At 37.9% G+C, this 27,347-nt stretch overlaps 1 pseudogene; it reads left to right on the top strand.

Annotated features, from left to right (window-relative positions):
• The first annotated feature begins 3,880 nt into the window (after nucleotides 1-3,880).
• Nucleotides 3,881-26,123, top strand: LOC109622631 (eukaryotic translation initiation factor 4E1-like; annotated as a pseudogene).
• Nucleotides 26,124-27,347: the final 1,224 nt, after the last annotated feature.

Here is a 27,347-nt window from a genome sequence, read left to right as displayed (position 1 = left end):
CTGTCAAGTAATGAAGCGTTAAATCTACATTATGAAAGCATTGAAGCATTACGAGATTTTGACAGTTCTGTGTAGTTCTATAGAGCCGTTGTTAAATGCTTCATTACATTACCATGTTAAAAGCTTTATAGCAATCAATAATGCAAGCATTTTTTACTTTATATATGCCTTTACTAAAGCTTCCATCGTTGTAAACAGAAAATATCGCTCAGTTCGAAAAAAACTGTAAAACACTTTTAGAAACAGAACCATTCAATACAAAAGAAAAACAAATCAAAATTTTCATGGATTGCTGCGGAGCACTTAGATTATCATGCTCAGATGTTGCTGTTTGAAAATTTATATTATGTATGGTTTTTTGTGTTTCTGGTTGGGACATGAAAACAATCAGAGGCTGAGGGAACAAAAATTATGTGGGGTATCGGTTTCCTTATTTAACATAACGCCCCGATTTCATAAAAGGAAGGGTTAAAGCGCTTATTTAACCGGTTTGTTATTTATTGTATTTTAGGTAGAAGTGAACACGTATGAAAACAAAAAAAAAAACAGAATCAACACAGACGAGTTTATATTCGAGAGTAACATAACTGATGGCATTCAGACCCCAGCACATTTTTAGAGTTGCTGAAAACACAACTCAATGAGGCACGAGCTAAGTATACGTTATTTTATATTGCACATTTTTCCAAGTGCAAAATACATGGTATCGTAGCACACACCGTTAGCGCGTCCGAGTTTCATCGTGGTTCAGATTTAACAGTCCAGGTTCAATTCCCGAAATACAATAAAAAAACATCAAAGTGAGAGTATCGGAAGATAAAAATAGATAGAAAAATGAAAAACATACTTTTTTTTCTTTTTTGACATGATGCATTAAGTATGCATTCCATACGATTTGATTGCATTAGCTATAAGGTACAAGCATTTTATATGCTTTAGCAATCACCACAGTAAAGCTTGCTTTAAATCAACAATAGTAGCGCCACTTTCGACTTTAAACCTACTCTTATTGTGCCTATATGACAAAACAACTTTATATCGCATGGCATATAATACACTATAAAGCGAAATTAATGCTCTATTTACAGCGTCATGGTTACTTGGGTAATATTTTCGAGCCTATGTCTAAATATTAAAAATGGGGGTGAGATTGGGTCAAGCAAGTTATCGAGTGCACATAACCTTAACTAAAAATTCAACTTGTTATCCAGTCGCCATTTGACGTTAGAGTGGTGCCATGTTTACCGTATTTTCACTAAAGCACGCTTTCTTTCAAAAATATGTCTAGAAGCGTCATACGAGTGTGTTAATACGTTTAGTGCCTAAAATCATTTACACCCATGCATGTGGACAGCTATTCTAATCATCAGCTAATCTTTAGTGTACTGCAATATCGTAAGCTCACAAAATAGACTTAACATAATATTTGAATGACCCTCTATCTTGAGATGGAGTGATTTGCTTTAGCTATATAGAGGCCAATGATCATGTACATAAGAGTTTATAACGGAGGGTTTGGTTAAACATTTCTTATGCAGTATATATACAAAAACTAGCATGTATTTTTTTACAATCAATCTTTCATTCTTTCTTCGCCCCTCCCTCATTATAATCTCCCCTTCTCTCATGGAGGTTGAAACTCTTAATGAGGATGATTATGATGGTGATACAGTATACAAACGTTATTTTATCAAATTTCAACCATTTTTTCGATTGTATTAGCCCTTTTAGGTGGATTAATCATCTTTTAAAATTACCTAAGCTTTTATTCGTTATGATAACATTGTGTTTTATGTAGGTTTACTGTATATGATCAATAAAATTAATTTATATTCTTAGATAGGTGATTTCGAATACTTTGACCCATTCTCACCCCCTCTATGGGGTGAGATTGGGACAATTTTCAATCATTTGTAGTTTACTAAGCAATTCATATAACATGATACTTTCTTGCTAAACTATCATTACCACATAGGAGAGTATACATACCAAATAAAAAGTAATTCCGACTTCAATTGCATTTGTTATTTAACAAACAATCTTTGAGTATCCTTTTTTGACCCATTCTCACCCCCAACGACGGTATATTGAAAAGAGAGCCTTATTATTAGGAACAACTTTGTAGAAGACCATATTTGCCTAAAAACTCATTTGAAGGCGTTGAATGCATCTTTCCTCGTAAATCTGGATCATAGATCACTGTGCATTGTTCGCAAGCTAGAGTTTGGCTTATATCAGTAAATGACCACATCGCATGGCCACCAATGGCCAGTCAGATCCAAATCGAAAATGTGTGCTTGTAATGACCACTAATGACAATGAGAGTTGATGCCGATAATGAATTAAGTTTGATGCATCACGAGCTAGGTTTTTGCCACGGACAGCAAGTGACAACATCCTTAGGGGCATAGGATCCAGTCCGGTACATGGCCAAGCAGTTGTTCCACATAAAAATAGGTGCTTGTAATGACCACCAACAAGCTGGTGCAGAAAATTCATGACGTTTGATAGGTCACAAACAAGGGCTTTTTTTTTTGTTTATATTAACATGTATTTTAACTTAAATGCACAAACTAGGGCTTAGCTCAGACCGGTAAGTATCTACATCCCCACGGACGTGCAATCTGCTACGTAGTCAGAAAGGTTCTTAAAGAGTTTATAAAAGCTTCCACATATTGACATAACCTGTCAAAGCCTTACGTTACCACAAAAAATGGAAACCGAAAATGTAGCAGTTTGAAAAGCAGTTCGCACATAAATAGAACCGCGAGATTCCCCCGGGTGGGGGTTGTTTTGTCATAAAACAACGGAAAGCTACGGAAGGGAAGGGAGTGAAAAGTTCAAAAAATGCCACGTGGTTTATGGGCAGCCCCACTCTATCTATAAATATTCTTGTCCCTCACTAAATCCATTGAAGTCAAGCTACCATATCCGCATCCACTTATAGCAGATAAAGTTTGCTAATCATCCGGAATATATCTATTTAATAAAATACTATTTAGTATTATTCCCAGGTTGTAACATGTGTTACCACATTCGTTGCCATCTTTAAGAAAAAAAAACCTTATTTTACAATCGTTCTGCAGCAACCTTCAAGCATGGCATGGTGCTCCTAATAACCAATCAAATCGTATTAGATTTGAGTGCTGTTTCTATTGCTTCTGGTTTTTGTGGCATTTGTTGGACGTGAACACCCTGAATAATTGTTTGTTTTTAAATAGATTCAATATCGACGCATAGGTTGCCTATCACAACTCTGACCCTGGAAAATGTTTACCAACCGCACAATGTGTGTCTAATGAGACCATCAAATCAAAAACAACTCTAACTATCGACCCGATCATGTTTCCAGATGTGTCTGCCTGGCATCGGTGAAGCAAGCGGAGCTTTCGAGCTGTGTAATACTCTTAACGGAAATACCCTCTTTTGCTTTGCTCAATTAGTTCTAGCTACAAACAAACATGGAACCAAAATCCCTTTGTATTTTATTGGACAAACACCATTCAGTGCAGTCGTAGCTTGTTTTCCATTTACTAAGTACCTACTGGAGCTTTCGTTTCGTCTTTGGTCAATCCAGTTTTAATAAAGAACCCATGGAGTTTGTTTTACTTTGTAGCTCTGATCTGTTCCTATTTGGCATTTGAGTGCGGCTCTGCCTTATATTTTGATTCTTGGGTTAATTATTTAAATTATTACCAACATACCTATATGAACTATTTTAATTTAGACATAACAGAAGAAACTACTTTTATAGTGGAAACCAGATAAGAATTGGAACTGATACCAGATATGTTGGCGAACCCACGGTTGCCAGCGCTCACCTATAGGTATACCATACATACAGCAACCCTAAACCACACAAATATCAGCGTACACCAATATGACAGGTAACATTGACGGCTGTCAAACGGTGAGTATGAGTAAAAAGAACACCCAAAACATAACAGTGAGTTTGCAGAATATTACACCCTGAATTGGGTTGTTTAATGAATAAAATATTGCTATTTTCTATAGCCTAATCGAAAGAGCTCATTTTTCTGAGTATAACGTTATTTTAGTAAATTTCAATACCTTTGTTTTGATAGTTAAATTAACAAAACAGTTTTAATTTTCGTGGATAGAATGACAGTTCAATCGATAAAATGACAGTTCGACCCGAACAAAAAATTTTCCCCATACAAACTTTAAATGCATTTTAAAAATAGTTCCCGGACTCCGAAAATTATGAAATTTTGGATTTCGACTAATTTTTGGGCGGAGAATCTGATTATGAAATAATCTGGATACCCCTAAAGAACCCAATTTATCGTGTGAATTTTCCCCATAAAACATAGAATTATATAGTTATAAACGTTATATTTCACACAATGTAATTTTGAATTAATACTAATGTTCATGGGAATAATAAAGTTCATGTTGTACACAAACTATTTGTTATCTATTTCAAGTGGATACTGGTTCTAACCTTTGCCTTGTTGGTACCATTCGCATATCTGCATACCAATGGTAAGATATAAGAGTTGAATTTGTTGAATTTCTTCCAAATTATAATGTTATACGAATTATCCAGTATTCCCAACCGCTGAAGCGACTACGACCCGAAGACGATCTAGACTAGCTAGAGGAGACTAAACGTAAATCAACTATAAATAAGACAAGCACAGACATACACAGTAGTACTATACATTTACGAGGTAAATTATGCTAAAACATGATGCTGTGTACACCAAAACTATAACTAATCCAGTACGTATGCTTGTACGATTATTGTTCCTTAGGAAAATTATAACCTACCGCATTCTCATGTCACATTCTGGTGTTTTATTCGACGGTGGTTATAATCTTGGAAATTAACCTTTGCAGTCCTAGTGTCGGTTGGTTCAAGAAACCAACAAGATAAGAATTGAAATTGGAAGTGTTCAGCAGGGTAACGAGGAAACGTTCCAAGACCGGACGGAGTTCCGAACCTAGCCTTATAAGTAGCTAATGCAGAGGCTTCCGGGATGTTCAGTTCTGCTATGCCGAAATGTCTGAACAACAGATTTCCCAGCGGTTCGGGAGCGGCAGAACCTAAAACTACCCAAGTAACCACAAGCATTATATCATAACATTAATTCAATCGTATTATAGTTTAGCTATTGCGAGATAACTTTTATTCTACACCTGTCAAGTGATAAAGCGTTTACTCTACATTACGAAAGCATTGAAGCATTATAGGATTTTGACAGTTCGGTATAGTTCTATAGGGACGTTGTTGAATGCTTCATTGCATTACCATGTTGAAAGCTTTATGGCAATCAATAATGCAAGGATTTATTACTTTATATATGCCTTTACTAATGCTTTCATCGTTGTAAACAGAAAAAAAACCCTCAGTTCGAAAAAATAATCTGTAAAACATTTTTAGAAACACAACCATTCAAAAGAAAAGAAAAAACCCAGATTAATCCACCTAGTGGTGATAGTGCCTTTCTCGTCGAATATGTACTCATGAACTTTTCGTCGACGTTAACCAAAATGTTCCTGAATCCTGAAAACACTTCATATAGAAAAGCAACAATTTTAACAAAGCCATCATCAATTTGGGAAACTTATTGATGGTATATATTCCGATGTAAAGTTCAACAGCAAAACAGAGCTAAAAATATCAGACCTCTCAGTTGACTGCTTGACCATCTTAACCCTAGTCGTGTATTGGGGTCATTATGACTCCATTCCATGCACTATGGCAGCAGGGTGAGCGTCAGCTAATGCATGAAGAAGGTTAACTTTACTCACAATCACAGATCACTTTGTGATCTCCGCCAATGTTTATTTCAGCACACTTTAGGCTATATTTTATTATCATTGGTTACATGATTCATGTAAAATTTGACCTTCCTACGAGAAAAATGCATTCAAATTCTTGAATTTCATTTTCGGAGCAAATTTCAATCAAATGGAAGAATTCTTGAAGCAATCACCAAATGATATTTCGTAAAAATATATTTTTAAGGAATCTCTGAAGCAATGCCATTGAAACTGGAGAATGATTCTTGGAAAGAATTCTTGGAATATTCTTAGAGAAACGCCAAGAAATAAATACTGAAGTGTTATCCGAAGGAGCTCCCGAAAAAACCTCTGAACGTTTCCCGGAAGATTTCTGAAAGAATCCCTGTTTTTTATAAATTCCAAAGAAGTTTACGATCTAACCCCTGGAGGAACATCCAAAAGAGTTTCTTGAGAATTTTCTGGAGAAATTCCTGAAGAAACGCCTAACACAATTCCTGAAGGAATTAATGAAGAGAGTCCAATGGGACATATTCAGAAAATTATTTAGAACCTCTCGAGAAATTGCACAAAACAGAAATCTGAATTTCTCAAGGGATTGAAGAAATTCCAATTTAAAGAATTTTCGTGCTGATCAGGAAAAATCATCCAAACAATGTAAATAAGGTTCAATTATATAATAATTTCTTTAGGGGCATACCAGTAAATGGGGCAATGGAATATGAAAACCTTGGGTAACCTGCTCAGACTTTGCCATGGCAATAAAGGATTTTTTCAAAACTCTATAACGAAAATCTTGTGAAGTGAAAGAAAATTGTTTTCTGGGTATAGACGATTTTTTAACGACTAAAAAACAAGCTCACGCCGATTACGCCGCCGCCGCCGCCGCCGACGAATAGGACGAACGGCGTGACGCCGGCGTCGCCGCCGCCGCTGCCTCAAATCACTAAAAGCACCGCCGCCGAAGAAATCTGCTTCGGCGCACACGTCTAATTCCGAAGCACTACCGGTTCAGATATGGTCTGAGACTGAATTCTTGCAAACTGCTCATCAGGTTATCGAAAATGCCGCAGTTTGATGTGTCGCATGCATGGATTTGGTTCACTTTTATATTTGGCCACTTCCGGCGGGACATCCGGAACCGGTTCCGGAACACAACCGGGTCAGATATGGTCTGAGACTGTTTTCTTGCTAACTACTCATCAGGTTATCGAAAATGCCGCAGTTTGATTTGTCGCATGCATGTATTTGGTTCACTTTCATATTTGGCCACTTCCGGCGGGACATCCGGAACTGGTTCCGGAACACTACTGGTTCAGATATGGTCTGAGACTGTTTTCCTGCTAACTGTCCATCAGGTTATCGAAATTGCCGCAATTTGATGTGTCGCATGCATGGGTTTGGTTCAATTGTATATATGGCCACTTCCGGCGGGACACCCGGAATCGGTTCCGGAACACTACCGGTTCAGATATGGTCTTAGACTATTTTTCTGCTTACCGCTCATCAGGTTATCGAAAATGCCATGGTTTGATGTGTCGCATGCATAGATTTGATGCGTTTTCATATCTGGTCCCTTCCTGGGCTACCGTACCGGAACACGTAAATGGCCATAACTCCGGAACGGCTGGACCGATCCGAACCATTTTCAATAGGAAACAATGGGACCAGATTCCACGTCGAATGAACTGTCGGTCATTAAAATCGGTTGAGGTTTACTGCCAAAAAGTGATGTGAGTTTTTTTGTACACATACACACACACACATACACACACACATACACACACACATACACACACACAGACATCACCTCAATTCGTCGAGCTGAGTTGATTGGTATATGTGACTTGACCTTCCGGGCCTTCTATCAAAAAGTCGTTTTTGGAGTGAACATATAGCCTTTCCAGTACACTTAGTGTACGAGAAAGGCAAAAAAAACCAAATTTTCATGAATTGCTGCGTAGAACTTGGATTAGTATGCTCCGATGTTGCTGTTTGAAAATTCATATATTTGTGTGTTTTTTTTTTTGGTTTCTGCTTGGGACATGAATACAATCAGATGCTAAGGGAACAAAAATTATGTGGGGTTGTGATATTGGTTTCCTTATTTAACATAGTGCCCCGATTTCATAAAAGAAATGAAAGAAGTGAGCACGTATGAAAATAATAATATCATAATTAACACAGACTAATTTATATCTTTATATTATCTTCGTTTGTGGAATCAATCGATTCTGTAATCGCTTGTTTTCGAATGGATTTGGGAGAGTAAGATAACTGATGGCATTGAGATCCTAGCACAACTTTTTAGAGCTGCTGAAAACACAACTCAATAAAGCACGAACTGAGTATACGTTACTTTATGTTGCACATTTTTCGAGGTGCGAAATACATGGTAGTCGTGGCACAGCGTTTGCGCGTCCGAGTTTCATCGCGGTCCAGTTTCAGCAGTCTAGGTTCAATTCCCGAAACAGAATAAAAAACATCAGAGTGAGAGTATCGGAACAGGTATGAGTAGATAAAAATAGACAGAAAAATGAAAAAAATATTTTTTTCTTTTGTTGACATGATGCCTTAAGTATGCATTCCTTACTATTTCATTGCATTAGCTATATGGTACAAGCATTTTATATGCTTTAGCAATCGCCACAGTAAAGCTTGCTTTAAATCAACAATAGTAGCGCCACTTTCGACTTTAAACCTACTTTAATGGTACCTAAATGACAAAACAACTTTACATCGCATGTCATATAATACACTATAAAGCAAAATCAATGCGTTATATGCAGCGTCATGGTTACTTGGGTATTGCCAAAGTCGGTTGAACCACCCGTACACCCGTCGGCATAAAGATCAATATGCTTGATCGACACAACGGGGAAGGTGCTAGAGAAGAGCACCAAGGGTGTAAACGGTATCTCGAGTAACCAGTTCGGCCTCCGGAAAGAGAAGTCGACCGTAGATGCCATCATGTTGATCACAAAAACCGTAGATATATCACTCTAGCGTAGGAAGAGGGTGATTCGATACTGTGTAACTCGCTAACTGTGGATGTAAGGAACGCGTTCAATAGTGCCAATTGGGCGGCTATTGTCGATGCGCTCCTGCGTCTGGAGATACCCGGGTACCTGTATAAAATTCTCGAAAGTCACTTCCAAAACCGAGTACTAGTTTACGATACGGAGGGGGGTCGGAAGTCCTCTTACAAAACCTCAGGAGTCCCGCAGGGATCCATTCTAGGTCTGGTGTTATGGAATGTCATGTACGATGAGGTGTTGAGGTTAACAATTACGATGAGGAACAGTAGCGATCATAGTATACATCATTGCCTCACTCCAGCAACGATCCGGATGGGATCGGACAAGTCACCGTTGTGCAGTGTTCTGCACGAAAATGCCCTGTACTGTGCTTCAATGAGGCCGATGATTTTCTCAGAGACACATTTGCGCTTGACGGCTCCCCTCAAACCGTCATGGCTGAGATGATCGAAAGCTTTTTCATAATCAATGAAACCAGGTAGAGGGATTCTTGGAATTTATTGATACGGAGCGTGACAATATGATTCCGGCAAAGAATCCTGCTTGATGCCGTCGGAAGTTTCGTCAATCTTCTCTTGTATCTGGTTAAGGACAGTTTTGAAGAGAATTTTGAGAACGGTACACAATGACATGATACCTCGCCAATAATCGCATACAGCGATCTCCCAATCATTATTTCATTGTTGCTAAAAAAAACAGCTCTCCGTTCTCGCTCATTTCTCCGAGACCATGGCGCCCCATGACGTGCTCATGGTCCGAGTTGTCGGAACCAACCTTCGCGTTGAAGTCGCCCATGAGGATCTTGATATCACCTTTCGGAATCTTGTCCACGACTGCATTCAGATGACTGTATGTATTGTATGTATTATATATGTTATAAAAGTTATCTTTGTTTTGCATTTCGGCAGCCTCGATTGGCGCGTAATCATGGTATGATTTCGTGTTTCGAATCTGGCTACAATTTTCCTCTCATTGATAGGTTTGCACTTCATGAGCGCAGCTTCAGCCTGAGCAGGAAGCCAACTCCACGTTGCATGGCGAAGAACGTGTTCACCGTGTTCTCCAAAGTTCGGCCAACAAACTTCGCTCAGTTAAAGGATGCCTCATTGGTTAGTTGTGCCAGTTTACCCTACTGGGCTAGGGCTAAGGCTTTTTACAGCATCGTAAGCATCGGAAGCCATGTTGGAAATGTGGCTCGAAATTTTAAAGTAATAGTTCTCTAGTATTCGTGTGAAAAAGAATCATCCTATGTGCTCCCTCGTATGGATGGCGATGATATTTTTTTCTGTTGCTTTGCTATTGAAACGCATCTATAAATTATTTCTTTGAAACCTTTACTCTGGATAATTTCACCTATATTTCTATCCTTTTCAAGCTAAAGTGACAAGGCTACGAAGTCTCAATAGCTATAGAGCTATTTGAATTATTTATACACACATCCATTATCAAATTAACTCGCTATTAGCTTCAAATAAAAATAAAACGTCAAGTCGTACAACTATATTCTTTAACTCCTAAACTACCAAGGGTCCAAAAAAAGTCGGAAGTCCAACTTTGACAAAGCATTTCTCGGCCGTTTTTTAACCGATTTCAAAACTTTTTTTTGCGATGGAACCGGACAGGTTTCAAGACCACCGTCCATTTAAAAAAATATAAAATAGATGCGTCTACCCAAAGTTATTAAGCAAAAGGCACTTCCTAGTTTTTTTTGAGAGCGCATTTTATGCGCACATTGATCAATAAAACAAAATTTAAAGCGATGACATATGGTTTTTTCGACTCTAAATCATGCGTACAGCTGGAGTGAACATGTTTGTGCAAAATTAGTGATATTTCAGTACACTGATAATTTACCTTACTCAAAAAACTGCTAATATACCCTATTTTTCACATAAAATAGGCAATAAATCAAAATTTAAAGCGATGACATATAGTTTTTTTGGTCTTAAATTGTTCGTAGGATTGTACTCGACATTTTTGATGAACAATGAAAATGTTCTAATTACACTCTTATTTTGTTTTACCCGGAAAACTACGAAAGTTCCATGCTTTTTACACAAAGTAGTCAACAAAACTAAATTTAAAACGATAACATGTAGTTTTTTAGCCTTGAAATGTTCGTAGCAGTTTGGGGGACATACTTGAAGAATAATAGTGATGTTTTCATTACACTCAAATTTTGATTCACACAAAAAATCAACGAAAGTACCACATTTTTCACGCAAAGTGCTTAACAAAAATAATGGCTTACAATGCAAAGTAGTTTTTTACCTTTAAATTATTCGTGAAAGCGTACTGGACGTTCTTGATGAGTAATAGTAATGTTTTCATGACACACTTAATTTATTTTACTCGAAAAGCTACAAAAATACCATAATTTTCATACAAAACAGTCAATAAAACAAAATTTAAAGCCATAACATGTAATTGTATGGCCCTAAATTTTCCGTTACAATGTACTGGACCTGTTTTTGATAAAATGTTGATGTTTACATTACACTTATATTTTGTTTTATAAAAAAATATTCGAAAATACCACAAAAAACGAATAAGCCAAAATTTAAAGTAATGATATATAGTTATTCAACTTTGAATTTATCGTAGTAGTTTAGTAGATTTAAAAAAGACGCGGACACCGTTTTCAGCCAGAGGCTGTACAGACTGAATTTTAACTTAACACTAGACAAGGGACAAACACGGAGCATGCACCAATGGATACGGGGACGAAACTATTCTCACGAAAAGTTTCATCGTCCGGAGCGGGAATCGAACCCTCACCCCACAGCATGGTGCGATTTGAAGCTTGGTGACCCTAACCGCACGGCTACGAGGCTCCACGAATTTTGTTTTTTTGGCTTGAATTTTTTCGTGAAATGATGAACGTTGAACAATAATACCGCCTTCATGACACTCTTAATTCGTTTTATCAAACAAAATTTTAAAATACCATAATTTTCTTACAAAATAGTCAATAAAACAAAATTTAAAGCAATGACATGTAGTTGTTAGTCTTAAAATTTTCCGTTGGGATGTACTAGACATGTATATGATAAAATTTTGATGTTCACATCACATCCACGTTTCGTTTTACAAAAAAAATCACAAATGTGCCATATTTTCACATAAAATAGCCAATAACACAAAATTCAAAACAAACACATGCAGATTTCTATTACTGACTTTTTTGTACCAGTTTCAGGTTATCTACTACCTGAAAAAAAAAAATACAAGGCAAACCGAAAATTCAACAGGTTTTTTTTTATTTGTTTTTATTTGAGTCCATTTGCGTCTCCTGAAAATGTAGTAGCAATCACCAAAAAATAAACGGAAATCCCGTGAAAATGAAAAAAAGTTACGAACTTAACTGGTTTCCAAAGTTAAGGTTAGGTTATGTGTCTTTATTAGAGAGATTTTCAGCTTTCTTTCATTCCTGTTTCTTGGGATTCCTTTTCAAATTCCTCTCGGATATTCTTTCGTATTCCTATCGACGTTTCTACGCTAGATTCAAACAGTTCTTTCCGGAAAAATTCCTGGAGAATATTGCAGGATTTTTGAAATCCAAATATTGTCTCCTGAAGGTTTTTATGAGAATCCTATAGATTTTCTTCCAGAGGTTTTCCCATATTTGCTCTCAGAGTCTCTCGTTGGATTTTTCTTCCTGCGTTTTGCCCAAACAAATTTTCGTGGAATTTATTCTCTTTTCTCCGGGATATACATCAGATGTTGTCGTAGAATTTCTCTTAAAGTTTCTCTCTGAATTTCTCTTGAAGGTTTTCCGCGATTTCTTCCGGTATTCCTCTTGGTACTTCTCCATGAGATTTTTCCGGGATTTCTAAGGTTTTTACAGAAACTATTGCTGGGATTTCAACTGATGCTCCTCCCGAATTTAGAGGAGTTTTTCACGAGTTTTAAGAAATTTCAATATTTTTTTCTGTAGTTTCTCCCCGGATTTCTACAGAAGTTACATCCAGGATATTTTATAAAGGTTCTTGCGAGAGTTTTTTTTTTAAATTTCACCTGAGATTACTCTCGGAGTTTGTGCTCTAGAAACTGAAATACAGAGCTCCAAACTTAAGCATTTTGTATGAAAATCGGTCAATGCGTCCAGTACTGTACTTTTCTAGAAGTGTTTCTCGGAAAACCTCATGCCTGAGATAACCTACAAAATTCATTGTTGTAAATAACCGGAGACATGTCGGAATGAATCCACGTGATTTTTGCGAGAAATTATGCAATGAGAAACGCGAGAGCAACATCGGAAGAAATCCTGAGAAGAACTGGGAAATCTCGGAAAGCTCTGGTAGGAAATATTTAGAAAATTCATGAAAAAACTCTGAAAATCTCTAAGAGAAATCCCGGGAGAAATTCCGGATGAAAACGAGCGAAGAAATTCAGGAGAAATATCGGAAAACTCTTTGGCAGAAATTCCAGAAGTAATCATCGGAAATCTCTAAAAATATCTAAAAATACACGGAAGGAACTATTAATGGGAGCAAATAAAAGAAAAACACTTTGCATGGGAACTAGGATGGAGAAAGCCAGAAAAAAAACTTCGAAAATGCTCCAGGGAAAAAAATAAGAAATTCCTGAAAAATATGATAATATTCTAAATGAGTCCTTGGAGAAATTTATCAAGCAATCGCTAGAGGAATTTCTTATGAAAACCCAAAGAAATAATACACGGAAACATTTCAAAAGTTTTCTAAAAGAATTCCTCGAGAAATAGAACCCCTAAATAAATTCCATATGAATCCTTGATGTTTTTGAAAATATCCCTGAAGGAATCTCTGGAATATTTTTGAAAGATTTTCGAAAAGAACCCACGAAAAAATATTTTGAAAGAACCTTTGAAAGATATCATAAAATATAAATGCACCTTTTGGGAAATTTCTGAAAAACAAATGTATTTAGAAGAAATTCTGATGCAATACCGTAAAACGGGGTAGCTTTGATTGTTTTTCAGCAAATTTCCCAAAATATTATTCCATGTATTTTTCCTGATTTAATAATTTTAAAACAAGTACTGGTGTCTCAGTTATAATTGCAATGTAAGGATTGGACAGTTTTAATTGTTTTGGGTGCGGCTCCGTGGTCGTGCGGCTAGGGTCACCAAGCTCTTAGTCGCATCGTGCTGAGGAGCGCGGGTTCGATTCCCGCCGCAGCTGTCAGGAAAAGTTTTCGGCTGTGCCACTGGGCGTTGCATGCTAGTCCGTTGTCTAGTGTAGTGCTTCCTTCAAAGAGCGAAAAGCTCACTGGAAGCATTGAACGTGTCCGTGTATTTAAAAAAAATATTATTTTTTTCATATGAGCGAGAATCACATTTTCATTTTGGGGAAACTTTGATAGTGCTCTGACAAACATATTAAATCCCAAAAAAATATTACAGATTGCAACGCAAAGAGTATCAGCATGATGGGAAAAGCCGTATGAAACATGTTAGGTTAATTTATTGTATCAAAACATGAAGAATTTTATAAAACTATAAATAAAAAATTGAGTCAGTACTCCACCTGAGTGAAAATCTCGGTACTTTTAGCTATCAAAAATAATTATCTGTGAAAAATATATTTTTTACGGTACATCAACATGTGACTATATGCTGCGCATAACAAGTTCTCTTTATTTGAGTTGTTTTTGATTTTTTATAAACAAATTTAAAAAACAACGAGTGTAGTTGAAAGATCACTACTATTGTTTATCAAACAAGTCTAGTACTTTTTTACAAATAATTTCATGGCAAAAAAACTATAATGCATTGACTCCAATTTTTATTTGATGACTACATTGTGTGCAAAATGTGGTATTTTCCTAGTATTTTGAGTGATATAAAATATGAGTGTAATAAAAAAATTCACTAGGATTGTTCAAATAAATGTACTAAACTACTACGATAAATTAAAAGTTGAATAACTATATATCATTACTTTAAATTTTGGCTTATTCGTTTTTTGTGGTATTTTCGTACATTTTTTTATAAAACAAAATATAAGTGTAATGTAAACATCAATATTTTATCAAAAACAGGTCCAGTACATTCTAACGGAAAATTTAGGGCCATTCAACTACATGTTATGGCATGGCTATAAATTTTGTTTTATTGACTGTTTTGTATGAAAATTATGGTAGTTTTGTAGCTTTTCGAGTAAAATAAATTAGAGCGATTCCAAGCAACAGCATCAAAATTAAGGAAAATTTTTAATTCATAATTTTCTATTGAACTGAAACTTTGCACAGTTTTTCAGTTCCATCTAAATCGCCATTTTTCGATATCAAATTTTTATTTAGAGCCACGACTAACTTTTCAAAACTTTTGAAAATGGTTCAAAAATATTCAAAAATATGCACAGCAAAAACGGATTGTTCGATTGTTATGAATTTTTCAGCAAAGTTAGATAGCTAAATGGTGATTTCTAAGAAAATATACACTGTAAAAAAAAAATCTATTTTATCATTGAAAAACATCATTTTTGTCACAAAAACTCAAATATCTTAAAACCCTATCTTTTTACCAACTTGAATTTTTTAGGGAAAACGGTCCATTGTATTAGCAATCTACCATAAAAATTTGGTGATGGTAAACTAATAAACAAAAAAGTTATAACATTTCAAAAATTTCACAATTTTTACATTTAGTAAAAAAAATTCTTCTGTGTAAATTATTTCGGCCGGGAATCGCGATTTGATGCTGATTTTATTGTTCAGCAAAGTTAGATTACTAAATGGCGATTCCTAAGAAAATATACACTGTGAAAAAAATCTTTTTTAACATTAAAAAATATCATTTTTGTCACAAAAACTCAAATATCTCAAAACCCTATCTTTTTACCAACGTAATTTTTTAGAGAAAACGGTCCATTGTATTAGCAATCTACCATGAAAATAAACAAAAAAATTATGACAATTCAAACATTTCACAATTTTCACATTTAGTAATAATTTTTTTTGGTGTAAATTATTTCGGCCGGAAATTGAAGTTTGATGCTGATTTTATTGTTAATGGCCTTGCGTGAGTAAAACAAGTTGTTTTTATTATATATTATATATACATATAATATACTATGTACCGTAATGTTCCGATTTTATCACGCCCTCCGCGCATTAGTCGTTTATTCATTAATTTGCTGTTACATTTGAGGACAAGTGTTTTCCCTCTTCTTCAAGATGAATGTTGAAAGCGTGTTTTGCAACGTTAAAAATATTGAAATGGGTATAGATGTTGAAGAATATTGCAGGGCATTTTTGAAAAGGGGCGTAATTAAATTGTTTAAACAGATGTCGCTGATGGCAATTTCTCAGTTGTTGTCGTTTTCGAACTTCCTGCGCCCTGCTTTACCGATGATATACAGATGGCTCGTTTGTCAAATTTTAGACGGCAGGACGTGCAAATGCGTAATTTTGTACACAATGTGGACATTTGGGCATAACCAGTCTCTTTCAGTTTATCTATGGTGCTTTCGGTGAGATTTCGTAACTCTTTTGAACATTTTTTTTCATCAAACGGTCTACAAGAGAGCGTTGAGTTTAAGACCTTTGAGAAAGCGACTGTTCATCTTGTTCGTTAGATTATAATAAACAAAATCACTTATTACTTTTAACTTACTTGTTTGGTGTTGATGGCTGAAGAAAAAAAAAATACTATACAATTTTTAATATTCATAGCGGTAGTATTTTTTTGTTTTTTTTTCGTGAGCATTGTCAGGTATGTATACAGACAAACAAACGTAACACTGGCGAAATTTTCATTGACCACGCCTTCAACGATCATTTTGAATCTTGGTTGTGGCTTTCATAACAAGAAGAGCGCCCATCGTTTTTCTTTGCGTTTGACGTTTCACACTAGCGCCTTCTGATGACGATATTGCACAACGCAGTGTTTCGTGAAACATTTCCACCAGGTGCTGATAGTGTGAACTGGGCGATGAATTTTCACTAAAATTGTTCTAGGCGTTTCGTCTGTTTGTCTGTGGTATGTACCTCTTATGCATTTGTTGTTGTTGAAGTTACTCGCATTCTTCCGATCATAAAGTCTGTTCTCTACACACTTAATTTTGATTACCGAGTTCGGTAATTTTTTGACGAGATTAAAACTGCTGAGCACCGAACTCGTTCAGCAAAAATGCATTGTTTACCTTTTCCATACGATTTTGACAGTTGTTTTACTGAGCCTCAGTAAAATCGATTATCGAAACTACCGAGATCGTACTGCTGTTATAATCTCGTCAAAAAAGTACCGAACAGGCAATTCAGAAATAAGTGTGTAAGAGGGATTTATTTTGCGGATAAACTAGACGTATACGCGTATATAAAACTTTTATTATACAGCTTTTGTCTTAAAAATAAATTCAATTCCATTTTTCTTATAATCAACAGCTTTTCAACACTATCAAGGGATTTTTTCACCAGTCACGTACAATAAAAAGTATGACAATCTCAATATTTTTGATCACAACACTGGATCGCGTCTAAGTTTCAAATAGATACTATAGTAATTACGAATAATCAAACTAAAATATCATGAAAACAACTTGTTTAATTCAGGCGGTAGCCTTTACAATAAAATCAGCATCAAAATATGATTCTCGAAATAATTTACACAGAAAAAAAATTTTTTTTGTTACTAAATGTAAAAATTGTGAAATGTTTGAAATGTCAAAACTTTTTTGTTTATCAGTTTACCATCACCAAAATTTTATGGTAGATAGCTGATATAAAGGGCCATTTCCCCTAAAAAATTAACGTTGGTAAAAAGATAGGGTTTTGAGATATTTGAGTTTTTGTGACAAATATCATATTTTTTCAAAGTAGAAAAAGAAATTTTTTACAGTGTATATTTTCTAAGGAATCATCATTTAGTTATCTAACTTTGCTGAAAAATTCATAACAATCGAACAATCCGTTTTTGCTGTACAGCTTTTAGAATATTTTAGAACTATTTTCGCATACACCCTTTTGAAAAGTTAGTCGTGAGTGAATATGAAGGTTTAATATCAAAAAATGGCGATTTATATGAAATTGAAAAACTGTGCAAAGTTTCAGATATTTTTGAAATGGTCGCTCAGGATCGACTGACATGACTCCGTGGAATTCCTCATTAAGTGTGTCATGAAAACATTACTATTACTCATCAAGAACGTCCAGTACGCTTTCACGAATAATTTAAAGGTAAAAAACTACTTTGCATTGTAAGCCATTATTTTTGTTAAGCACTTTGCGTGAAAAATGTAGTACTTTCGTTGATTTTTGTGTGAATCAAAATTTGAGTGTAATGAAAACATCACTATTATTCTTCAAGTATGTCCCCCAAACTGCTACGAACATTTCAAGGCTAAAAAACTACATGTTATCGTTTTAAATTTAGTTTTGTTGACTACTTTGTGTAAAAAGCATGGAACTTTCGTAGTTTTCCGGGTAAAACAAAATAAGAGTGTAGTAAGAATATTTTTATTGTTCATCAAAAATGTCGAGTACAATCCTACGAACAATTTAAGACCAAAAAAACTATATGTCATCGCTTTGAATTTTGATTTATTGCTTATTTTATGTGAAAAATAGGGTATATTAGCAGTTTTTTGAGTAAGGTAAATTATCAGTGTACTGAAAAATCTCTAATTTTGCACAAACATGTTCACTCCAGCTGTACGCATGATTTAGAGTCGAAAAAACCATATGTCATCGCTTTAAATTTTGTTTTATTGATCAATGTGCGCATAAAATGCGCTCTCAAAAAAAACTAGGAAGTGCCTTTTGCTTAATAACTTTGGGTAGACGCATCTATTTTATATTTTTTTAAATGGACGGTGGTCTTGAAACCTGTCCGGTTCCATCGCAAAAGAAAGTTTTGAAATCGGTTGAAAAACGGCCGAGAAATGCCTTGTCAAAGTTGGACTTCCGACTTTTTTTGGACCCTTGGTAGTTCGCGGGAGTTTTTACCCCCTCGGTAGTTTAAGTGTTAATTGGATAAATACAGCATGCCTCAGCGCTCAACAGTATTTAATAAACCGCTTTAAAAATTAAAACACCGCTATTTCTGGCAAGACAATAGCGCTAAAAGTCAAAACACAAACTAATTCCTTACCTGCTATCATAATTACCTTCTGGTTTCGAGCGGAAGGAAGCTGAACACAATTAATTTTTCCCAGCTGCGAAGACGGCCAGGAGCCCGAAATAAAACCGTCATTAACACAAGTATTTATTTTGTAATATCGTTCACCAGACCAATATCAACAGCGTGCCACACATTAAGGTGGCATCTAACGCCTTTTGTCAGTCAGCGTTTGCTGTATCAGCATTTTCCCGGTATCTACCTAAGAGTGGCAGAAAGCACAATGAATACGAATGATTATTACCTACCCATAGCAGCAGGAACAATGATTGCTCATTTGCCAAAAGCCTATCACTGAGTGGCAGTCAGCAGCTTGATGGTTCGTGGCTGAGCTTCTGATGGAACAATCTAAAGTCATTAACGTCCGGGCATGTCGCAGTTGTTTCCATTTGCTCTGGCACGGTGAAAGAGGTTTCAGGTTTTAAAATTAAGGATTATTTTCCTTGTTGAATTTTTAAAGCCTTGATGAGGATTGTTGAACTCGTCTTCTCATTTTCTATTATTGATGGTAAACAAATTAACCATCAACATTGTTTGCCGATGGTTGGAAATTTACCATGATTGGCAAGATTGCCATTATGTTCACTTCACTTACAGATAATAGGAATCAAAGAGCTGGAGAAATGTGAAGCATGATGTGGACGATATACACTTATTGCTCCAAATTGCTGCAAGCTAAATGATCAAAAAAAGCTTAGGTGATTCGGACGATGACGTTGAAAGATTACAATCAAAGTTTGAAAGTTAGCTGCATGTGGTCATGAAATGTTGGATTTTTTTTTGTGAATTTTTGGTTTGAAACCAAACCACAAGAAAGTGTATTCTTATGGGAGTGAGTTTTTGTCGCAATATGAAACGGATAATCTCTACTAAATGGAACGGTTCAAACTGAAAGACAAATTCAACGAATCCAATTCAAATAAGATTTTACCTAAAAAGATTAAAACGTCAAAAGCTACAAATTAACTAAAATAGTAATAAATTAAAGAAACGAACTTTGAAATAAAAATCTAAGATATGAAAAAAAACAGATTTATCCAAATTTATCCAATTGAATTCAAACTTTGTTTTACTTAAAAAGATAAAGACATGAAAACTTTACAGAACGTGTAAATTATGAAACAAGTAAATCATGCTATAAATTTAGCACCCAAAGTGCCATTTCTCAAAATGTGAGTCGTCCAATGTATGTTATTTCAGCCAGAATATAGTCTAGAAAAGCAGAGCTCTGCTCTGCTCTGCTCTGCTCTGCTCTGCTCTGCTCTGCTCTGCTCTGCTCTGCTCTGCTCTGCTCTGCTCTGCTCTGCTCTGCTCTGCTCTGCTCTGCTCTGCTCTGCTCTGCTCTGCTCTGCTCTGCTCTGCTCTGCTCTGCTCTGCTCTGCTCTGCTCTGCTCTGCTCTGCTCTGCTCTGCTCTGCTCTGCTCTGCTCTGCTCTGCTCTGCTCTGCTCTGCTCTGCTCTGCTCTGCTCTGCTCTGCTCTGCTCTGCTCTGCTCTGCTCTGCTCTGCTCTGCTCTGCTCTGCTCTGCTCTGCTCTGCTCTGCTCTGCTCTGCTCTGCTCTGCTCTGCTCTGCTCTGCTCTGCTCTGCTCTGCTCTGCTCTGCTCTGCTCTGCTCTGCTCTGCTCTGCTCTGCTCTGCTCTGCTCTGCTCTGCTCTGCTCTGCTCTGCTCTGCTCTGCTCTGCTCTGCTCTGCTCTGCTCTGCTCTGCTCTGCTCTGCTCTGCTCTGCTCTGCTCTGCTCTGCTCTGCTCTGCTCTGCTCTGCTCTGCTCTGCTCTGCTCTGCTCTGCTCTGCTCTGCTCTGCTCTGCTCTGCTCTGCTCTGCTCTGCTCTGCTCTGCTCTGCTCTGCTCTGCTCTGCTCTGCTCTGCTCTGCTCTGCTCTGCTCTGCTCTGCTCTGCTCTGCTCTGCTCTGCTCTGCTCTGCTCTGCTCTGCTCTGCTCTGCTCTGCTCTGCTCTGCTCTGCTCTGCTCTGCTCTGCTCTGCTCTGCTCTGCTCTGCTCTGCTCTGCTCTGCTCTGCTCTGCTCTGCTCTGCTCTGCTCTGCTCTGCTCTGCTCTGCTCTGCTCTGCTCTGCTCTGCTCTGCTCTGCTCTGCTCTGCTCTGCTCTGCTCTGCTCTGCTCTGCTCTGCTCTGCTCTGCTCTGCTCTGCTCTGCTCTGCTCTGCTCTGCTCTGCTCTGCTCTGCTCTGCTCTGCTCTGCTCTGCTCTGCTCTGCTCTGCTCTGCTCTGCTCTGCTCTGCTCTGCTCTGCTCTGCTCTGCTCTGCTCTGCTCTGCTCTGCTCTGCTCTGCTCTGCTCTGCTCTGCTCTGCTCTGCTCTGCTCTGCTCTGCTCTGCTCTGCTCTGCTCTGCTCTGCTCTGCTCTGCTCTGCTCTGCTCTGCTCTGCTCTGCTCTGCTCTGCTCTGCTCTGCTCTGCTCTGCTCTGCTCTGCTCTGCTCTGCTCTGCTCTGCTCTGCTCTGCTCTGCTCTGCTCTGCTCTGCTCTGCTCTGCTCTGCTCTGCTCTGCTCTGCTCTGCTCTGCTCTGCTCTGCTCTGCTCTGCTCTGCTCTGCTCTGCTCTGCTCTGCTCTGCTCTGCTCTGCTCTGCTCTGCTCTGCTCTGCTCTGCTCTGCTCTGCTCTGCTCTGCTCTGCTCTGCTCTGCTCTGCTCTGCTCTGCTCTGCTCTGCTCTGCTCTGCTCTGCTCTGCTCTGCTCTGCTCTGCTCTGCTCTGCTCTGCTCTGCTCTGCTCTGCTCTGCTCTGCTCTGCTCTGCTCTGCTCTGCTCTGCTCTGCTCTGCTCTGCTCTGCTCTGCTCTGCTCTGCTCTGCTCTGCTCTGCTCTGCTCTGCTCTGCTCTGCTCTGCTCTGCTCTGCTCTGCTCTGCTCTGCTCTGCTCTGCTCTGCTCTGCGATTAGAATTTCAGTTCTTTGTAAAAAGTTGTTGGTGCAGCGTAACATTTTTGAAAATTTCAAAAGGCGCCGTGATTACAAAAAGTTTAGGAATCCCTGCAATAGGTAAAGCCGGTCAAATCTCCATTTTAACCGTAATTCTGATATGCACTTGAAACTTGATTTCCATTTTAATATAAAACACCAATCTCCAATAAAAACGGCACTTCCATATCTCAGTTAAGCTCTTATACGGTTTCGATTTTCATTAAACCTTTTACCTTCCACCGCAAACATTAGCAGCGCACAAGCAGGGCCAGCACTTAAGCCACCTACGTAAACAACGCTTTTATAGCGCCACGGCCACATCCCACAGCATTGCAGTTGCCACATCCAGGCATAACCAGAAAGCAACTAAGTGTGGCAAAAATTTAGTGCCCTGGCAAAAATCTCCTTCCCTTCGGACAAAAACCAAAGGGAAAATGCATAACAATTTATTGTTCTTGCTTCGGTTCAAAATAGTCCGAAATCGCTCCGTCGTACATACCTTACCCTCTACTGCCGGTTCCAATCCAATCCCCTCTATGCTCGCTTTACGACTTGTTTTGATAGTGTGATTTCAGCTCAGATTTAAATTAACTTTTTAATTTTACAATCACACACACCCATCCGATAAGCACACGATAAGGTTGCTGGAATTTGTCGGCACTGCACGATGGTCCAGCAAGGGGATCTGTGAGGCGAGATGCATTTCTGATGTCTGCAAGTGATGCCTTATTTTGAACGAGTGTCATAATGTTTTGGCGTCTCATACACACATGCACACATACAGACAAACATAATAAAGTGTAGTTCCAACAAGCCCGAATTCACCCTTCCTTTTGAAATGTCCACCTTTCTCCATAGAGCAGTGAAAGTATCACACACAATACGAAACGAAATGAGTCAATTAGTCTCGTTACTTTTGGTCCGGAAATGGGAAAGATCAGTGTAAATGGGTCAAACGGAATTAATTATTCAGTTAACACATTCCGGGTTCACACTGCCCACATAAAACAGGATCAAATTAATTCTGAATCTATTATTGCACGGCCTATCACCATTTGGTGTAGCTCAGCCATCTCCATGGTATTATGGTGGTTTGTGACACATACGCACACAAACACACGTACACACGTGTGTGGTTCCTCGTCATGGCCGAGCAGACATTCGAATGAAATGGGTGGAAGAAATGTTTTGCGGCATTCCGGAACCAGATCGTTATGTGTAAAACAAAGTTTAGGGGGGCAAATCTTCTTTTTACTCCAACTCCTGGCAGTTAGTGAAGGGTGCAGACAAGTAGTAGAAGAGCACCAACAATGGTCTCTGCACCCAAAAATGGTCTGCATGATTGATACGCAGTTCTGCGAAGCTCGGCAACTTTAATTTCTTTGTAGTACACTTGTTGAACTCAAACTGAACTGATCCTTCCTAAGGCTCTTCTCGGAACACTGGCGACACACTACTGTGAGAGAATTCTCGAACTAAATTGTTTTCCATGTTTAAGCTTTCATTCTTCTGATCAACTCTGAAAAAGACACTATCCTTCGAAGTGCTCCAGAACGCGAGATAAACGAAAATTAGACGAAACTGAAAGCACCTAAAAGCACTATCGCTACGTAGTATACGATTTTCGAATTTAATTGTTTTCTATGTGAAAGTCTCTAAGTCTGCTGAGCAACATTGCTGAAGACTTTCTCGTTCTGAGTGGCCCAAACGCGAGATATACGACGCTAAGGCTAAACTGATAGCTCCATAGCGAATGAATCACGAACTTAATGTAGTAACAATATTCTCTTATCCCTTTGAAGCTGGATTTTGTCTAAGCGTTGTTAAAGCGTTTTTTTTCACGTATTTCTGTGGTTTTGGTGCTCAACAGCATAAAAAGGGTAGAATCTTCTTCTTCTTCTTCTTCTTCTTTATGGTTCTACGTCCTCACTGGGACTTGGCCTGCCTCGCTTCAACTTGCTGTTCTTTGAGCACTTCCACAGTTATTAATTGAAGGGCTTCTTTTGCCTGCCATTGCATGAATTTGTATATTGTGAGGCAAGTACAATGATACACTATGCCCAGGGAGTCGAGAAAATTTTCCCGATCGGATCGGAAATCGAACCCGCCCTCTCCGGATTGCCGATCCATAGCCTTAACCACTAGGCTAACTGGAGAAACCAGGGTAGAATATGGTGCAGTATTTTTTGTTTATGGATATCCTAGGTCATCCAAACTGTTCTTGAGTTTAGGTCCTTAAGACTACGGGTGTAACAGTAACCAAAACATTCTGTTCGTGGCCGCAGTCCTTGTCCTTGGCTTCAGATTTGTGCTGTAATTGGAGTGAATAACTCAGCACCGTTAAACGGAAGCAACAAAAACACAAACTCAGCTAGTTTTCAAACAATTACGCAAACTTAACTGTATTAGCTCATTCGGGTTGGACTTAAAGTTGTTCGATACGGAATGGAAATGAGCTACTAAATCATGGCCATGAATAGAGAAAAAAGCTCACATACCTGCGCAGGATTTTCTTACTCGATGACTCGTTGACACGATGACTTGAAGGCTTGACACGATGGCATCCTCGCTCCTCCTGATTCGGTGGCGATGGCGGCGTCGTAACGAGGCTTTAGGACATTTGGTCGAATGACATTTGGTCGAATGGACATTTGGTCGAAACCCATTTTGTGGAAGAAGAAGCATATGACATTTAGTCGAATGGACAATTCGTCGAATGGACATCTGGTCGAAAGGCACTAACCGATGAAAAGAGATTTTTGTGGAAAAAAAAATATTATAGATTTCGGTATCTGAACTTATATGTTGCTGAACTTATTTGGTTGAAAGTATGTTTGATAGAATGAACGTTAAGTCGTATAGCAATTTAATCGGGTTAAATAATATCAAACATTAAAAAGCAAATATTTCATTCAAGGGTGTTTATTATTATGGTAACTTGTTTCGCAATGTAGTTTTTGTTGGCATTGGTGAAGTAGTTCATTTTCCATCAAAGAACCTTATTTTTAATCTCGGCTCTTCTTTCAAGTTTCACCATTTCATGGTTGTCCCCCATTTCCCGGAAAACCATTTCCCGGAAAACCGTTTCCCGGAAAGACGTTTCCCGGAAATCCATTTCCCGGAATGGACCATTTCCCGGAAATCCATTTCCCGGAATGGACCATTTCCCGGAAATCCATTTCCCGGAATGTACCATTTCCCGGAAAAATATTTAAAATTAATTTTCCGTTTGTGTTCTCTAAATAATGGCAGTGAATTCTAATAGCCTAAATTGCAAAGGCAAATCATGCTTATTTCCGAAGTTTTTCTTGTCAAATAAGAATTTTTGGCAGGAACTATCGCAGCAAGCTGTGCACGCGCGAGGACGTATTTAAATTGTACTGTCACATTTTTTTCGTGCTGAGGAATTTCATTTGGACGAATGGCGTGTGGAACTAATACTTCGGAGAGATAGAGGAAGCAAACGGAAAACACCGAGCAGAACCACGCCGACCAGGGAGTCATCGTCGACCCGAAATGTTTGATCAAGCACCCGCTGCAGTCGACCTGGACGCTCTGGTACCAGGAACCGGACCGCACCAAATCGTGGGAAAACACCCTGAACGGTGACCAGCTTTTCCAAATTCGAGAGTTTTGGAGTACAATCACATCAAGAGCCCGGCCGACGACATCAAGGTGGGTAGCGATTACTTTTTGTTCAAGAAGGACATCCGTCCGATGCGGGAAGACGATAGCAACAAGCGCCGTGGCTGGTGAATGTGCCACGGTCGCAGGGTCAGGAGCTGGACAAGTACGATTCTGTGTCTCATCGAAGAGGCATTCGTAAGGCAATAGTAAGTTTTCAACGATAAAAGGTAAATATTTTTTATTCACGTATACATTACTTTATATTTTCGATCATTACATTCCATCCAAATTCAAAATCTGGTATATGTAATAGAATAACCGTCTTTCAAATGCTAACATAACAATAATATAATGCAAATATAACACAACCAGTTCTGGGGGTTAAGAGGAGGGTTATCAGAGCCGCCAGTCGATACATTATATATGGTTGGAAGAGTGGAGATGCCAACTTCCCTTTAAAACCATTATGTAGAGAATGGTGAACTCTTCTTCTTCACATTCATTGGGGCATCCTCCAATGCGATGGCTTGCACTATATATAATTGTGTGATCTTGGAAAATCAAGTTGAGTATAATTATAATGTTTTGCTTGATCGAATCACATTGGGTGGACAGCCCATTGCTATCGGGCTTAGTACCGTGCTACAATGAATGGAGAACTATCATCATCATCATCATCATCATCTAAATAATGGCAGTGAATTCTAATTGTATAATGTTTGACAGTATTGATATTCAAAGATCAGTAATCGATAAGAAGGACACAAAATCATTTACTGCAGAATACATAAGGGACCGTATTTTTTACAATTATTGTAATTCTCACAAATAGTAAATTTCTCCTTATTTCAAAGGCTATTCATTTGAGTTTTTTTTGTAACAATTGGTGGCGGCATCAAACCACCGACGAAATTATTTTTTTTTTTCTTTTTTTCACATATTTATATATATGTTTATATATATGTTTTTATCACATATTTTCCCTTCTTCCCAGCATAGGCTGTTCCTTCTAGTTAAATTGCTAAAATAGTTGTTGACATTTAGCTTGGCGGCCAGCTCCTAATAATTTCATAGGATATTTTGGATGTATACCGTTTCGCCGAACACCATTTGGCGTAATTTTTCTTCGCAGTGTAACATTTACCGGAATGAATCATTTCGCCAAATATCATTTCGCAGAATGACTTTTCGCGGAATGTACTTTTTCGCGGAATACCATTTCGCGAAATATTTTTTCGCGGAATTTAATATTTTACAAACGATAGAAGAATCAAAAGTGTAATTTCCGCATGGCTTGATCAGGCAAAGCTAAAAGAAATTAACATTTGACAATAAAAGAATGATAAATTACTTTCTCTGCTTAGCTTTAACTCTGCTGAACCTTAGCTCTCCGAATATATTAATTGATTGTAAATCTAATACCTTCCTGAATGAAAATTTGCCTTGTTTGATTCGTAATCTGTTCTCAAGAATTTCGAACGTAAGGCCAAAGTCCATTAGGCCAAACGTCGTCAGGACGAACGGGCATTATGCGTAATAATCAATAAGCAATCGTTGTCACATAGATTGTACTTTTAAACGCTTATATTGGTAACTCCATCAGAGATTCTTCCTTCTTTCAAATAAGGCTGTTCTTTCCAGCAAAATACCGAATTGCTAAATGTTCCACAATTTGTCTTTTTCGTCAAAGACTGTATAGGGTATTTATTCCCTTATTAAGCATGTGGCTCCCATTTTCATCCTACGAAAAACAACCAATTGAAGTGCTGTTTGTTTTGTTTTTCACTTATTTTTGTATTTTATGTTAGAAGTGAGCACGCATGAAAACAAAAAAAACGGAATCAATCGGTGCCGTAATCGCTTGTTTTCGAATAGGATGAATATGGGAGCGTGAGGTTACTG

Source organism: Aedes albopictus, chromosome 2 (genome assembly GCF_035046485.1).
Source record: "Aedes albopictus strain Foshan chromosome 2, AalbF5, whole genome shotgun sequence".
Classification (NCBI taxonomy): Eukaryota; Metazoa; Arthropoda; class Insecta; order Diptera; family Culicidae; genus Aedes; species Aedes albopictus.
Note: the sequence above shows the minus strand (reverse complement) of the source record. Positions and strands in the feature narration are given on the sequence as shown.